Source organism: Alosa alosa, chromosome 4, assembly GCF_017589495.1.
Source record: "Alosa alosa isolate M-15738 ecotype Scorff River chromosome 4, AALO_Geno_1.1, whole genome shotgun sequence".
Lineage (NCBI taxonomy): Eukaryota > Metazoa > Chordata > Actinopteri > Clupeiformes > Clupeidae > Alosa > Alosa alosa.
The window spans coordinates 1,242,635-1,260,047 of record NC_063192.1 but is presented as its reverse complement, the minus strand read 5'-3'; the positions used below and the strand labels follow the sequence as shown (position 1 = coordinate 1,260,047).

Here is a 17,413-nt window from a genome sequence, read left to right as displayed (position 1 = left end):
ATGAATGTTGAAAGTTTAAAAGTTAAATGTACTGTAGATAGTTTAAAAGTTGTTGACAGACTGAAAGATTAATGCGTGTTGATAGACAAATAGTTTAACCAGAGAGGGTTCAAGCGGAGCGAGAGGCGCAAACGTTCGACAATTTCCGCGTTCGATTATTGCAAGGGGGAGGGGGGGAAATCCCCCTTTATGCAGACCAGAGTAAGCCCTTGCTGCACTAATGTCAATGGAGACTTGTGGAATTTTACCAATAAATTGGTCATTTTGTCTTTCTGGATTTGTTGAGGGTTTTTTGGAAAATTGTGTCATAATCTGTAAGTGTTTGGGATCATTTCAAGCCTAATAGTGTAATTTTTTAGTGTTCGGATTTGTAATAAAATAACTTAATATTAGACCATGCTGCTGCCAGTTACTGTCCGGTTGTTATCATGCTAGCTAGCCTCTTAGCTAAGGTAACATTTTAAACGGAGAAGTGTAATTTCTTTGAAATGACAACTAGCTGAATAACACTACTGACATTAGTTAAAAGTGGATAGTTTATACTCAAGCGAATTTGCAACAGTATATTAAGTTTAAGCGAAGTCCTTCAACTACTACTCACTTGTTAGCGCATAGCTGTATTGCCATAGCTACTACCATCCACTTGTATAGCATTTTAAGCTAGCGTTAGCTAGCTAGCTAGCTCGGTTCACATGACTAATTAAATTATTCATATCATGTCCTTAAGAATGATTCATTGGTATCATACATGATTATGGACAATAATACTGTGAACACAATTATGTTTATCTGTTGTTATTGCTTATTAAGAGAGAAAGTTTATTTAGTGACGTAGGGTGACACTCCCACTTATGCAGACCGGAACTGTCCCGTTTTGCTCCCATAGTAACGAATTACGTTGCTCTATCTTGCTAGTAATCAAGGATCTTTGGTTTAACCCTCTATACCCCAATAGAATGTTACAACAATGCCTCTGATTCCTGGAAGTTCCAGGAAAAAAGGCAATTTCAGTAATATTTTAAATAATGCAAAATGACTTAAAAAGTAAGGCAAAGTGTCAAATACAAGTTACATTCATATTAAAGGTCAGAAACTGCTTTTTAAAATGATATATAATTCATTGCCAATTATGTATGCACAATTTCCATAGACTGCCATTGATCTAAATGAAATGATAGAAATTGTGATTTGATGACAACTAAAAGACTAAAAGAGAAGCTTTTCAATCTTAAAATATCATCTAAAAATATATGATAGACCAACTTAACTATTACATTGCAAAAAATATGAAACTGTTGAGTAGTTCAGGGGTTAATATTTTTTTAATCTAGTCTGCAAAGAGCAGCAGATGGAATTTTATCATTTTCATTTAGCGACTACCATTTCATAACATTACAGCAGTTAGAATAGGCCAATTAGAATAAGCCAATTATTATTAGTGATAAGAGACCATTACATTGATACAACACAATAAAATAATAGTAATATAAATACTACTACTACTACTACTGCTACTACTACTACTACTAATAATAAAGGTATTGTTATTATAAAAAACAGCAAGAAAGAACTTCCGACTAAAACCTTATTATGTATTTATATATATTTTTTTATTATTATAACAACAGTATTATATTAATTAGACTGAAGCAACACAAACCTAACAGATTACATTTCATTAACTATTCAATAAACTATAACATACCATGAAACTCATGAAAACATGGTGGCATTTTGCACAATGGCGCAGAACAAGTTGAGCAGCCAAAAGAAGTTTCAATGCACCGCCCACTATTGGTGCGGCGCCCTGCTCTAATGCAGCTTACACATCCCTTTTTCCTCCCCTCAAAGCGCACAAGTGAGTGGCCTTCTTTTAAATTCCTACTCACTACAAAGTCGATACCCAGGGTATTGATGCCCTGGACACCCCGCTTCCTGCCAAAAAAATCATCACATAGGGCATGCACGATTTTAAGTTTGAAGGCTTTCAGGCCCCAGGTTTTCCTGCCCTTAGGAAGTGGCCTGAGCTGAAGCTGCCACACAATATGTGCATTTATAATTGCTATGTCAAACAGTCCCCAGAACAGGTACTTCCACCATTTCTTTCCAGTTCGCCCAACATTGTAATAGCTTCGAAACTGGTCTAGATGGTCAACCCCTCCCATTTTGACCCACTGACAATGAAAGTTGCACACCAAAAGTCTGTTCGGATTCAATATTAGCCCTATCTACAGTCTGTAATAATAATAATAATAATAATAATAATAACAATAATCAATCTATCTATCTATCTATCTATCTATCCATCCAGCTCTCGCAACAAAATCTAGGTCAAAGGTGAACACCCCTGACGTAACCAATTGACATCCATTCAGAAGTTTTGTTGTCACTCGATAAGGATTAGCCTACTGTGATGACTGCCATAGTGAGCTAGCTAACAGCATATGGACGTAGTCCTACACTAGTGTTAGAACTAGTGTTCAACGTTAGTGAAAGTTAGCGCTAAACTTAGCAATCAACTTAGCGATCACTGACATATTTTGTTTACGGTCATATTCTTTTACTGCCAACATTACATTTGCAACTTACATCAGTGTCATTGCCATCCAATATGGGAAGATCTTCTTCCAGCACCTGAGATGGATCAGTGCAAATCAAAACCGTCTCGGCCAGACTAAATCTGCGGCGTTTCGGTGCAGAAGACATTATATCTCTTTGCCTGTTACTCTGTCTCGCTGAGGTGATTTCGGAGGCTATAATGTTTAGAATTTTAGGTCCTGACGGCGGGAAAATAAGTAAATTGTAACAAATCCTATGACTGATGTGACACTGTGACATGAGTGACGATTTGGCAGATAGCATAGGCTACTGTAACTTTGAGACTTAGGTCCTCATTCATATCGGCTGAACTGCTGCGGCCGCACGGAGCAGATAGGCACATCTCGTAGCATAAAATATCAAAATATATCAAAGCCTAAAAGCAGATTTTTTTGTTTTGATGGCTGGGGAAAAGAGTACAGTGTTACAAATCCTACGACTGACTGCTGTGCCAAATTCATCATGGCAAGATGAGTGACGTTTGTTAGATATCTTGGACACATGCCCTCATTCATATCAGCTAAACCACAGCGGCCATGGAGCAGAAACAGGCACATGTCGTAAAAAAACGCAAATATTTAAAAATAAATCAATACAAACATATGTGTTTGATTATGACAATACATCGAAGGGGATCTAAAATATTGATCTGTAGTGTACATAAGCTGTAGAAATTAAGTGATCGCCTGTATTCATCCATGAAAAAACACCGGCCGCTCACGGCAGTTACAGTAACCATGTGACTTAGCTAACTTAGCTAATCATTTTTAGCAGTTATGCTAAAATGCTAACTATGCTAACCACATTACTTAGCTAACTTAGCTAATCATTTTTAGCAGTTTTACTGAAAATGCTAACATGCTAACTATGTAAATAATGTTAACTATGCTAACCATGTGACTTAGCTGACTTAGCTAATCATTTTTAGCAGTTATGCTAAAATGTTAACTATGCTAACAATGTTAACAATGCTAATGATGCTAGTGAGGACTTTTATTTTGAAACAGTTTAAGGCAGAGGATACAGTTGATGGGAGTCATAGTTGACAAACAGTTACAACAGTTGAACAGTTAATAACAGTTGAACAGTTAAAAAGTTGGATAGTTTAAAGGGACTTTTATTTTTGAAACAGTTTTGGGCACAGGAAGCAGTTGAACAGGATCTGTAGTCTTAATACAGCCATATTGTATGCTTAAAGCCTGAGACAGTTGCTCCAGGTGGCCTGAACACCTGGCATAGGATTCTAATTACAGTGCATGAAAATGCACTGTACTGTTCTTCCTTGGCTTCTTTTTACAGTGCATGAAAGTGCACTGTACTGTTTTTCCTAGGCTTCTTATTATTATTATTACAGTGCATGAAAATGCACTGTACTGTTCTTCCAAGGCATTTTATTATTATTACAGTGCATGAAAATGCACTGTACTGTTCTTCCTAGGCTTCTTCTTATTACAGTGCATGAAAATGCACTGTACTGTTATTCCAAGGCTTTTTACAGTGCATGAAAATGCACTGTACTGTTCTTCCTAGGCTTCTTCTTGTTCTTATTCTTATTACAGTGCATGAAAATGCACTGTACTGTTCTTCCTAGGCTTCTTATTATTATTATTATTATAGTGCATGAAAATGCACTATACTGTTCTTCCAAGGCTTCTTCTTATTCTTCTTCTTCTAACGCGTTTAATGCAGCTTCAACCGTTTAACGTAGAAACTTCATTCAAACATTGTCAATGAGGGTCTTACTTAGGACAAGAGTGCTATGTATTTTTCAGCTTTGTAACTTTTATACTTTTTAAACTATTAATTAAAAACTATCAAAATTTCCCCATTGACTTAACATTGCCCTTTATGACATAACAGCAATTAGAATCCTATGGCAGGTGTTCAGGCCACCTGGCCCAACTGCCAGTCTCAGGCTTTAAGCATACAAACTGGCCCTATTAAGACTACACATCCTTTTCAACGGCTTCCTCTGCCAAAAACTGTTTCAAAATAAAAGTCCTCACTACAATATTTTACTGTTAAACAATTTAACCCTTTAAACTACTGCATTGTGCATAGCATTGTTAGCATTTTTAGCAAAACTCAGAGCCCGTCTACGGAGAGCCTTGCCACTCTGTATTAAGTCCCATTGTACCGAATTTTGGATGCAGTTCCACCAGAGTTCCACTGGGGGCGATCGCCATGAGTGCAGAATGAATGGGAGTCAATGGAGCTAGACGGCTAAATTTGTCTCTTTCACCTGATTGTCGTTGACAAATCTCAGATTTGATTTTGAGTTTGAGTTTGTAGTTTGAGTTTGTATAACTTCAACATGGGTTATAGGTCAAAAGTTGAATGAACAGTACTTATGTCCTTTTGATTTCTTACAGGTTGGATTAGTTGTTACACATAACACGCTAGCATTGTGCTAATGAATGGCGTCATTGACACATTTTAAAGGCTTTTTTAGAACAATTAAGTGACTTTAAAAAATATAATACTCAACCAAGTGTATTTTCTTTGCCTCCCCTTTCGAATACAATACTCAAATTACTTGAAAAAAAAATTATATCGAGAAAAGTGGATTTTGAGGGTACAGCTCCATAGACCTTCATGCATTCTGCACTTTCGACGAATGGCCCCTCATGTGGAACCACAGAAGGAACTGCAACCAGTTGAGAAACCGGAAGTTTTCCGAGAATGGCAGTTCTCCCCTCATTAGACATTCTCTGGCAAAACTGCTAAAAATGATTAGCTAAGTAACATGGTTAACATAGTTAGCATGCTAGTTAGCATTTTTAGCAAAACTGCTAAAAATGATTAGCTAATTTAGCTAAGTAACATGATTAGCATAGTTAGCATGCTAACATGGTTAGCATAGTTAGCATGCTAACATGTTAGCATGCTAGTTAGAATAGTTAGCATGACTACTAAAAATGCTTAGCTAGGTTAGCTAAGTCACATGGTTAGTATAGTTAGCATTTTAACATTGTTAACATGCTAGTTAGCATAGTAACTTGGTTAACATTATTATCTTTGTTAACATAGTTAGCATAACTGCTAGCAAACATTAGAGCCATTCAAACTGTCAGTTATCGTCAACTATCTACCTAAATAATTTAACCATTTAAACTATCCACCTATTTAACTGTTCAGTCATTCCAACTATATTAAACCTCATCTACTTAGCAACCAATATAGTTTGTTTTTACTCTGTATGATATTTTACATCATATTTTTGCATTTTCATGCACTGTATTTCCTTCAGGAAATGCTTTTCTAGTTATTACAGTGCATGAAAATCTTCTTATTCTTATTACAGTGCATGAAAATGCACTGTACTGTTATTCCAAGGCTTTTTCTTCTTCTTCTTCTTATTCTTCTTCTTCTAACGCAGTTAATGCAGCTTAAACCGTGTAACGTAGAAACTTCATTCAAACTATGTTACGTAGGTCTTACTTAGGACATGTGGGCTTTGTATTTTTCAACTTTGTAACTTTTATACTTTTTAAACTATTAATTAAAAAACTAGTCAAAATTTCCCCATAGACTTAACATGGGCTGATGACATCACAATAGAGCCGTTAAGCAATTAGAATCCTATGGCAGGTGTTCGGGCCACCTGGACCAACTGCCAGTCTCAGGCTTTAAGCATACAAACTGGCCCTATTAAGACTACACATCCTGTTCAACTGCTTCCTCTGCCAAAAACTGTTTCAAAATAAAAGTCCTCACTACAATATTTCACTGTTAAACAATTTAACGCTTTTAAACTACTGAACTTTTAACTGTTCAGCCATTGTAACTGTTACTTGTCATCAACTATGACTCCTACCCACTGTAGCTAGTTAGCTAAGTTAGCTAAGTAACATGGTTAGCATAGCTAGCATGTTAGCACGTAGTTAGCATTTTTAAGCAAAACTGCTAAAAATGATTAGTTAAGTTAGCTAAGTCACATGGTTAGCATAGTTAGCATGTTAGCGTGTTAGTTAGCATTTTTAGCAAAACTGCTAAAAAATGATTAGCAAGTTAGCCTAAGTCACATGGTTAGCATGCTAGCATGAGCATGCTAGTTAGCATTTTTAGCAAAACTACTTATAATGATTAGCTAAGTTAGCTAAGTCACATGGTTAAGAAAGTTAGCATGCTAGCATGTTAGCATCTTTGTTAGCATTTTAGCAAAACTGCTAAAAATGATTAGCTAAATTAGCTAAGTCACATGGTTAGCATACTTAGCATTTTAACATTGTTAGCATGCTAGTTAGCATACTTGGTTAACATTATTATCTTTGTTAACATAGTTAGCATAACTGCTAGCAAACATTAGAGCCATTCAAGTGTCAGTTATGCGTCAACTATCTACCTAAATAATTTAACCATTTAAACTATCCACTTATTTAACTGTTCAGTCATTCCAACTATATTAAACCTCATCTACCTAGCAACCAATATAGTTTGTTTTTACTCTGTATGATATTTTACATCATATTTTTGCATTTTCATGCACTGTATTTCCTTCAGGAAATGCTTTCTAGTTATTTTCTTCTTCTAGCATGGTGAATGCAGCTTCAACCGTTTAGCGTAGAAACTTCATTCAAACTGCGTTAAGTGGGTCTTACTTAGGACATGTGGGCTTTGTATTTTTCATCTTTGTAACTTTTATACTTTTTAAACTATTAATTAAAAACTACTCAAAATTTCCCCATAGACTTAACATGGGCTGATGACATCACAATGGACTAATTAACTTGATTTGCACCTGTATCATCTTCCAGCTGCTCATCTAGGCCCCATCAAAGAATCAGTTCAACTGATTGCACCTGTATCAACTGCTTTCTACTGAACTAGACCAACTCACTCTGTGTTTCTCCATTCTACAAGGATATAAGACACATTTCATCCAACTTTCTATCCATTCATCCTCTTCAAACCATTCACTCATCCACCCATTAAACTATCCATCAACATCCATTAAACAATCTGCCTATCAACATCCATTCAACTTTCTGTCTATCAACATCCATTACACTATCTACATTTAACTTTTAAACTATATACTCTGTCTCAGGCTTTAAGCATACAATATGGCTCTATTAAGAGAGGAAAGGGAAAACTATGACATGAATTAGGCTCATATCTTACTAACGCTTTCATGGATTGAAACCAAACTTTGTACATACACTCAAGACCCAATCCCAATCCAATTCAATCCAATCCAATCAACAATCACATGAAGTAGGCTCATATCTCAGCAATCCAAATCCAATCCAACCCAGTCCATTCCAATCCAATCCTGACCAATTCAGTCCAGTCCAATCCCAATCCAATCCAGTCCAATTCAATCCAATCCAATCAACAATCACTTGAAGTAGGCTCATATCTCAGCAATCCCAATCCAATCCAGTCCATTCCAATCCAATCCAGTCCAGTCCTGTCCTGTCCAATTCAGTCCAGTCCAATCCCAATCCAATCCAATCCAATCAACAATCACATCAAGTAGGCTCATATCTCAGCAATCCCAATCCAGTCCAGTCAAATCCAATCCAATCCAATCCAGTACAATCCAATCCAATCCAGTCCAGTCTAGTCCAGTCCAGTCCAGTCCAGTCCAATTCAATCCAATCCAATCCAATCAACAATCACATGAAGTAGTCTCATATCTCAGCAATCCCAATCCAGTCCAGTCCAATCAAATCCAATCCAGTCCAATCCAATGCAGTCCAATTAAATCCAATCCAATCAACAATCACATGAAGTAGTCTCATATCTCAGCAATCCCAATCCAGTCCAATCAAATCCAATCCAGTCCAGTCCAATCCAATCCAATCAACAATCACATGAAGTAGGCTCATATCTCTGCAATCCCAATCCCAGTCCAGTCCAATCCAATCCAATCCAATCCAATTCAATCCAATCCAATCCAATCCAGTCCATTCCAATCCAGTCCTGTCCAATTCAGTCCAGTCCAATCCCAATCCAATCCAGTCCAATTCAATCCAATCCAATCAACAATCACTTGAAGTAGGCTCATATCTCAGCAATCCCAATCCAATCCAATCCAGTCCATTCCAATCCAATCCAGTCCAGTCCTGTCCAATTCAGTCCAGTCCAATCCCAATCCAATCCAGTCCAATTCAATCCAATCCAATCAACAATCACATCAAGTAGGCTCATATCTCAGCAATCCCAATCCAGTCCAATCAAATCCAATCCAGTCCAATCCAATCCAGTCCAATTAAATCCAATCCAATCAACAATCACATGAAGTAGGCTCATATCTCTGCAATCCCAATCCAGTCCAGTCTAGTCCAGTCCAGTCCAGTCCAATTCAATCCAATGCAGTCCAGTCCAGTCCAGTCCAGCTTTGTCTAGTCTAGTTTAGTCTAGTCCAGTCCAATCCAAACTTCTGCTTATTTGCTTGGCCCCCACATTGCTGCTTGCAGCTATATTTATAATTCTTCTCCAGTGGATGTCTATGGCAGCCCAAAGAACCGTACAGTAAAAAGTTGTGAAATTTGGCACATTGATTCCATACATTCCCATATTCCATTTCACAAATTTTCAAGTCTGAACCCCAGGCAGTCTAGCGCCACCAATGGGTCAAAGTTGGTGTTGCATCCATGCACTTAACTTTTGAACCGTATGTCCAATTTTGAACATTGATATATAGTTGGAACCCCTTGATGCACCTGAGTTCAACGACTCCTATTACGTTACTTTCCGCCATATTGGACCTCCGCCATATTGGATTTCATCAAAACCACTTAAAAGTTTTCATAGGTCACAAACTTCATCCAATTTTCACGAAACTTGGCACAGATGATCTTCAGACCATGTATCATAATTGCATTGCCTTTGACACCCATACTCAAAACTGGTCGCCAGTCACAACCAATCAAAATTGGCGGCGAAGCCGCTAAACAGGAAGTGAACTCAGATCTCAGCAAGGCTTTCACATATCAAAACCAAACTCAGTACATGGGCTCAAGACCCAATTAGGAGGAGGCTCAATAAATTTGATGACTTTTGACCAACAGGTGGCGCTATAATTAACAAAAGTACATTTTGGCCTCTATGGGGTGATGTGTTTGAAATTAAAACATATTAGTTATCTCTGTTACGACTTTGGGAGGGCCTTAGGCTGACACATATCAACTTTTGACATTAACATAATTGATTGGACCGCCATATTGGATTTCATCAAAAACCTTTAAAAGTTTTCACAGGTCACAAATTTCATCCAATTTTCACGAAACTTGGCACAGATGATCTTCAGACTAAGCCTCACAAACGCATAGCTTTTTGGACCTTTATTCAAAACAGGTCAGCCGTGACGACCAATCGAAATTGGCGGCGAAGCCTCCAAACAGGAAGTGAAATGTTATCTCCGCCAAGCTTTCAGGTATCAAAACCAAACTCGGTACATGGGCTCAGGACCCAATTAGGAGAAGGCTCAATACATTTGGCGACTTTTGACCACAATGGGGGCGCTATAATCACAGGAAGTAGGCTCATATCTCAGCAACACTTTCACATATCAAAACCAAACTTGGTATATGGACTTGGAACCCCTCCCTGAGGACACACAATCAATTTGGTGACCTTTGACCACTAGGGGGGTGCTAGAGTTACAGGAAGTTAGCTCCTATCTCAGCAACGCTTTCACGTACCAAAATCAAACTTGGTACATGGACTTGGGACCCCATCCTGAGGACACACAATACATTTGGTGTACTTTGACCACTAGGGGCGCTATAATTAGCAATACTTTCTCATATCAACCTCAAACTTGGTATGTGGACTCGTGGTCACAACCTGAGGACACACAATAAATCTGGTGACTTTTGACCACTAGGGGTGCTATAATTAGCAAGACCTTCTCGTATCAACACCAATCTTGGTATGTGGAATCATGAACACATCCTGAATAGCTACAATACATTTGGTGTCTTTTGACCACTAGGGAGAACTATGACATGAATTAGGCTCATATCTTATCTATATCATAACGCTTTCATGGATTGAAACCAAACTTTGTACATGGACTCAAGACCCAATCCCAATCCAGTCCAATTCAATCCAATCCAATCAACAATCACATGAAGTAGGCTCATATCTCAGTAATCCCAATCCAATACAGTCCAATTCAATCCAATCCAATCAACAATCACTTGAAGTAGGCTCATATCTCAGCAATCGCAATTCCAATCCAATCCAGTCAATTCCAATCCAATCCAGTCCAATTCAATCCAATCCAATCAACAATCACATAAAGTGGGCTCATATCTCAGCAATCCCAATCCAGTCCAATCCAATCCAATCTAGTCCAGTCCAATCCTAACTTCTGTTTATTTGCTTGGCCCCCACATTGCTGCTTGCAGCTATATTTAGTAGTAGTAGTAGTAGTAGTATTACTTTTATTAATTCATTATTACTCATATTCATTCATTGTGCTAATTAATGAGAAGTAGCGTATAATGTGTACGAAATGTTAAATACAAATAGACAACATCAATCAAAAATTGACACATCAGTCAAATATCATTCAAGTACTGTATTCAGTATTTCTACATTCATTTACATATTCATTGCTTTAGCATATCTTTTATATTACTCGCAAAAAATGTGTGTCATAAGACACTCAAAACAACAATAGATACATATTTACATTAATTTACATATTCATTGCTTAAACATATCTTCTATATTACTTGCATAAAAAATGCTAAAATGCATAAAAAAAATACGCTCCAAACAGCAATAGTTACATTTTTACAAATTAATACATTTCAAATGATTATAAAACACACTTTCTGATAACATTTTTTCCACACGCAACACTGGAGTGGAGGGCTTAGACATAGACAGGTTAAGGCGTCTTTCAAAGAATAGTAATGTGTGGTGGGCCTCTTTTGGGTACTGAACATCAAAAAGAAAATATAAACAAAAAATACAGACAAGGCCTAAAGAAGCATCAATGTCAGGGGAGGGGCCAATGACAAATTCGCATTAGTGGGCATGTGGCACATCCATCTCTCCACTTGCTATTGTGATGCCATCCATCTTTATGGATGCTCTCCTGGCAAGGAGGGGAGTATCGCCACCCTGGAAGATGATGGTTGGAAACACGCTCAGTGGTTCCTAAGCAAATGAGAAATGTACAAGGGATCTCCTGTAGAAGTCTATGATGTGAATTGTGAATTGACAACATAAAGCAATGTTAATTGTAATGTTAAAAACATCAAATACCTCGTCTAAACAATACAGAAACTTGGCATCCTCCTTAAAAAGGGCAGGCAAAATTAGGACAGCAGGCACTTTTTTGAAGGTCTGAAATGTCAAAAGAAACAAAGAATGATTTCATTAAAACATAGTTCTTATTATTATTAAACAATTGAAGGGTGCAAGGGAAAAGAAGAAGCTGGTGACTTACCATCTGTGTTAGTATCTCGTAGGCCTCTCCCTCCGACTCCCACTGTCAGCCACTCTGATGACGTTAGGGGTCAATATACTGATGGTGTTATGCAGGCTTAGCTTTAAGTCCAGTCCAAACCGCAACTTCATTTCATGATGGATCTACAAATGAACAAACAAAACAAAACAGAGGAAATTGTAGTTACCAATAAATGGTTATAGAACTTACTACTGAACAGCACTGAACTCACATTATAGTAATACTACTATAAGACTTTGCTACTCACCAGCTCTGGCACCCAAAGAAATTGGAACATCTCCATCACCTCCTCAGTTGCTTTCCCATTTGCTCTACCCTCTTATAGACAGTTTGCCTCATCCTGTCCATTATATGACTAATATCTGGCTGACGACGGCACAACTAATTGTTTTATGGCGTTTATATGCTCTTGAAAGCTGTGGTAGTCCTCCCCAACTGCTTCAAGGTCCAACATAATCTGAAAAAAAAAAAAAAGACATGCAGAGAATGCAAAACGTATGTGAGCAATGATAATATACATTTTCTCAAGACAGATAGTCTTTCATTCAATCAGAAATAAATAAATAAATAAATAATGTAGCCGGACCTAACTGTTGTATGATTCAACATTTCATTCACAAACATATTACAAACCTCTTGTGTTGGCTCGTAATCAGAAGACATCTGGACCCCCACTCTGTACTTTTTTGCTCTCTAAAATTAGCAAAGAGAAATGTGTAATTTTAAGATATCTGTACTGACAAACAGTGGCTACTGTGACTAGCTAGCATATAGACATACAGACAAGAAAACAAACGGGCTAAAGAGAAGCAAGAATGTACTGTAAAAATGGCACCTGATGTCCAGGTGGGTCCTCCAGAGGCACATGGTCCACAAATCTTTGTCTTCTGACACCAAACTTTCTCTTAATCTCCTGCACCGTCGTCAGGTTTATCAAAGGAGACCTTTCCTTTTTGAACTTATTCCTAAGACACTCCAGCAGGGTCTCCTTTGAGTAAAGACATGAATTATGAGACTCAGACAGAGTCAGAGTAGTATAGGAATTCAATTGAGGAATGATGTTTTCCATAACAAAATGTAAAAAAATAACATACATAACCAGATTAGCTGTGGTCATTAAGAAATGGATATCTAGTGATCAGACACCACAGGACATCAGTGTATTTTTTATGGTTTGGGTACCTGAAAGAACAATCATTGGAATTAGAATTTTCCTACTTGTGGTTTTAGTAGCAGAGGAGATGCTGAGCGTTATTAAACAATAGGCAGGAAAAAAAATAACAAAAGTCTATAGGCAGAAAAAAATAACATGTGGTCCTAAAAACCTTCATGAAAAAAATCTCTTTACCAAATCGCTTTACCAGGAGAAATTAATGAAGTATACTCACTGAACCAACGATGATTTGCGTAACTTTTCCACCTCTCAAAAACAAGACTGTGTTTCATCAGAGGAAACAGTTGTTCAACCATCCTCTCTGTCAACCCCAGCAGTCTCCCCATCAATTTGCTGTTCTGTTAATGCAAGTATGACAATAGACTTTAATTACATTAAAAATAATGCAAACAATGCAGAAATCAGGAAGATGCTGATGAAGTAGCTGTAGATGTTGCAAATATTTGGCAAGGTAAAACTTTACATCGCAAATTGGACACTTAAAGATTAATGAAAGATAGTCAAAGGTAATGGATACTATCTTTTTGCCATCAATTAAATTGATGGACTGAAGCCATTGACAGACATCTTCATCTAAAATGAAAAATAAGACATAGAGACATTAAGTACATATTGTAGTGAGTTAGTGAGTTCCATCCTCTTTTAGATGCCTGTATTGTCTTACAGACACCAGAGCCGTAGTGTTAGCTATACAGATGTACTAAATACAAAGATTATTAAGGCAGGGCAAGATATTTCATCAGGAGCCACTTCCGGGAACCCGGATCGCACAAGGGGGGGTCATAATCCCCCTTTACGCAGAGCAGAGGCAGCGACTGCTCCATTGAAGTCTATGGACATAGCTCAGAATTTTACCACATATGCTAAGGTCTTGGTTCTATAGAGTTAGGAATGTGAATTTCGGGCACGTTTTCATGATCCTCAAACTCTTCTGAACATTTCAGGTACATTTTTAGCATTTCAGTCTGGAGAAAATCAGGTTATATCAGGTGTGCGCCGGTTATTTATGCCGCTGCTGTTGGCCGGTTGCAACGTACGCTCATCAATACGTCATAGACACGCCTCTTTATGCAGACAGGATTCGATCCCCATTTCGCGCCCATAGACATGAACTACGACGAAGTATCTTGCTCCGCCTTAACAATCTTTGCTAAATACATTGTAATTTGCAATGAGCCCAGCATGATACATGAACGAGGTTCAACTGGTAGCTAGCTATCTGTATGTGTTTCAGAAGTCTGTTATAGTACTATTGGCTACTGTTAGCTATCCTAACTTGTTGGCTGGGTTCCCTGTAATTTAACTAAACAGTCTGCTAATGAAGTATTAGTTATTGCCAAATCATTTGCATCGTATGTTAGCTGACGTTAGTAGCTGATTACTCTGCTTTGCTCACTCTATGTTCACTAGCTAGCGACAGCTAGCGCTAGCAGGCTAGCAGCTAGCTGTAGATAGCTTTAACTCAATCGGGGAGAGGGAGGATATTGAACAGTAGTGTCGTTCTATACAAGCTCGAAATCATATAATCGATAGTGGATTTTATTGCCAGGCTGACAAGAAAGTACAAAACTTATCTTAATGATGGATCCAGTAACGTTAGGGTGAATCAATGTCTATGATAGCTAGAAGCTAGCTGCTGCTAACATTATTTAACGAACCTCTAACGTTACAATTTACTACTTCTGACAGCTGACCGTCATGTGTTAACGCCCACCGACGTTTACAGGGAATGCCCTTTGCTTTTGCTTAAAGAAGTATCACTTAATGTTTCGATTTGCAGGCCACACAGGCAATGATTATGAATGGGGAAAAAGCAGAAAAAACTTTGTGCCACTTACCGTTAAATCCACTGCAGCAGAGTGAGCTTCTCCGGGAAAGGGTTCCATAAACGGTCGTTTAAGTTCAAATAATCCTCGCGAGTAAGAAATAGCACCCTTTTCAGGCAAAAGGTTCTATTTCCTTGGCAAAGAACCCCCATGGTTCTATTTAGCACCCACAAGAACCCTTTTTTCTAAGAGTGCAATCGCTTAAAAAAAATAATCTAATTAATTACATACACTGTGATTAATTATGCATGCATCCATTTTTGCTATGAACATCTTCAAAACAAGTTTGGCAGATAAGTGAATCAATGAAGAGCCAAACCAACATTACAGATATACAGACATTACAGCCTGGTGTCAGATTTTTAGCATGATAAATGAAAATGACTGAAGTTACCAGTAGGTTCAGAAGTTAGGGTAGGCTCAGCAAAATGTTAGCAAAGTTAACTTTGACAAGGCTGGCGGCTAGCATTATTATCATCAAGAGGTGTGCTAACTCCTATGAAAGTTGAAAAAAATAAAAAGTAACTAACTTCAGGAGCTTGAATTGTCAAGTGCTACAAGACTAAAATTTGAAAACGATACAGATAAGATACTAAGGGAGAACATTAAGACATGGACCCCCATATGATGACTTTGACCCCATGACCTTGGGTACCTAATAGCTGATGTTCAATGGTTATGGAAATGATGGTGGGTAGTTTGCTATGTTACAGTTGATTCCACTGTTGCAAAGTCTGCTTCTTGTCTGTTTAATCATCGTTTACATTGATATGGGATGCTGATTACATTTTTTTTTACCAGATCTACTTATAGGAGCCTCAGTGTACATAATTAATAGCTTAACAGTAATAATAATTATTATTGATAATTAAGTATTATTAAGTATTACTAAGTATTGATAATTTATTATTATTAGTATTATTATTATATGTATGTATTTATTAATAATTATTATAATTAAGGTAACACTTTATTTTAAGGTTCACATGTTAGCCACCAATACATACCTAATTAATACCTGTATTAGTGACTTGTAAGGCATGTGTTAGGCAACATTAACCATTTGTTAGGTGTGTATTCACAAATTTCTTGTTCATGACGAATTAGGCCTTTAGTATTGATATAATCTTAATAATGACCTTGTAAGCCTTTATCTCTACATACTAATTAGTAGTAAGTACCAAAATAACCACCCCGCTAGTGATCCGTCTCTCAGCAACACAGGGGTGCTGGTGTTGGAGGTGTGAGAATGTGTGTGTGTGTGTGTGTGTGTGTGTGTGTGTGTGTGTTGTGTTTGTATGTGTGTGTGTGTGTCTGCGTAAGTGCACGTGTGTGTGTGTGGTGTGTGTAATGGGTTGAGAGTATTGTTCCCATTATATAATTCTTAATAATAATAATGCCTGACTTTAGAATATGGAACCAATTCATGACTAATAAGTACATTCTGCAGAGGTATTACTGATGATAATGTGCTTGCTACCAAGGAACCAGTTTCCACTTTAGAATTGGAGCCAATCTCCCAGTTATGAAGTGCTATTTCACACAGCAACCTGGGCAGTGAAATGCAGCAATGAGGTTGAGCCATACACTTGCTTATTCTACAACTGTTCTCCTACTATTTGGGATTTATTCAGACAGTATACAAGTAGGTTATGCATATTCTATTTTGGTACTTACTACTAATTAGTATGTAGAGATCAAGGCTTACAAGGTCATTATTAAGATTATATCAATACTAAAGGCCTAATTCGTCATGAACAAGAAATTTGTGAATACACACCTAACAAATGGTTAATATTGCCTAACACATGCCTTACATGTCACTAATACAGGTATTAATTAGGTATGTATTGGTGGCTAACATGTGAACCTTAAAATAAAGTGTTACCATAATTAATAGTATTTCTTGTCTCTTCGGGATACATTTTCAATAATATGCCTTCTAGTGTCTTTTAAGTTGGTATACCATGATTATTGTGTGGGTATTTTTGTACTTTCAAATTACTAATTGCTTGTACAGTATTTTAGTTAAATACACTTTTCATCAATATTTTGTATTTTATTATATTACATTTTATGAGCCAGTATTAGTAGTTTGTAACAAAATAGTTTTTGATGTATTTGTGCCCACCTCTGGCTGCAGGTGACCTAGCCATTACAATCAGCTGTTGCTGATTGATCTAAAACACTATGTGTGTGTGGACAACAGGCCCATACAAATGAAAAAGTGTGTATTTTAAACACCCTGGTACATGTATTTAGGGTCTAACACAACTAATATGACTAACCTCACACATCTAAAGACTGTGTTCGTAGTCACAGGCTATGATTTAGCAAAGAGGGGGGATCTTGCAATTTGCAGTTAGATTCCTTTTGACC

At 37.3% G+C, this 17,413-nt stretch overlaps 1 protein-coding gene and 1 long non-coding RNA gene across 10 annotated transcripts in view; both read right to left on the bottom strand.

Annotated features, from left to right (window-relative positions):
- The window catches only part of znf341 (zinc finger protein 341), a 147,145-nt gene that overhangs the window by 81,049 nt on the left and 48,683 nt on the right, over positions 1-17,413 (bottom strand). The gene's annotated exons all lie outside the window — the stretch shown is intronic.
- On the bottom strand, positions 11,120-15,881 carry LOC125293523. 2 transcript variants are annotated; one of them, XR_007193372.1, is made up of 9 exons: positions 15,047-15,881; positions 13,423-13,546; positions 13,129-13,216; positions 12,870-13,022; positions 12,668-12,727; positions 12,282-12,491; positions 12,014-12,156; positions 11,830-11,910; positions 11,120-11,721 (listed from the first exon to the last, which is right to left on the bottom strand). It is a non-coding gene; the product is annotated as an uncharacterized LOC125293523 (long non-coding RNA). The 2 variants fall into 2 exon arrangements; XR_007193371.1 differs by lacking the exons at positions 13,129-13,216; positions 15,047-15,881 and having other exon boundaries at positions 13,423-14,081.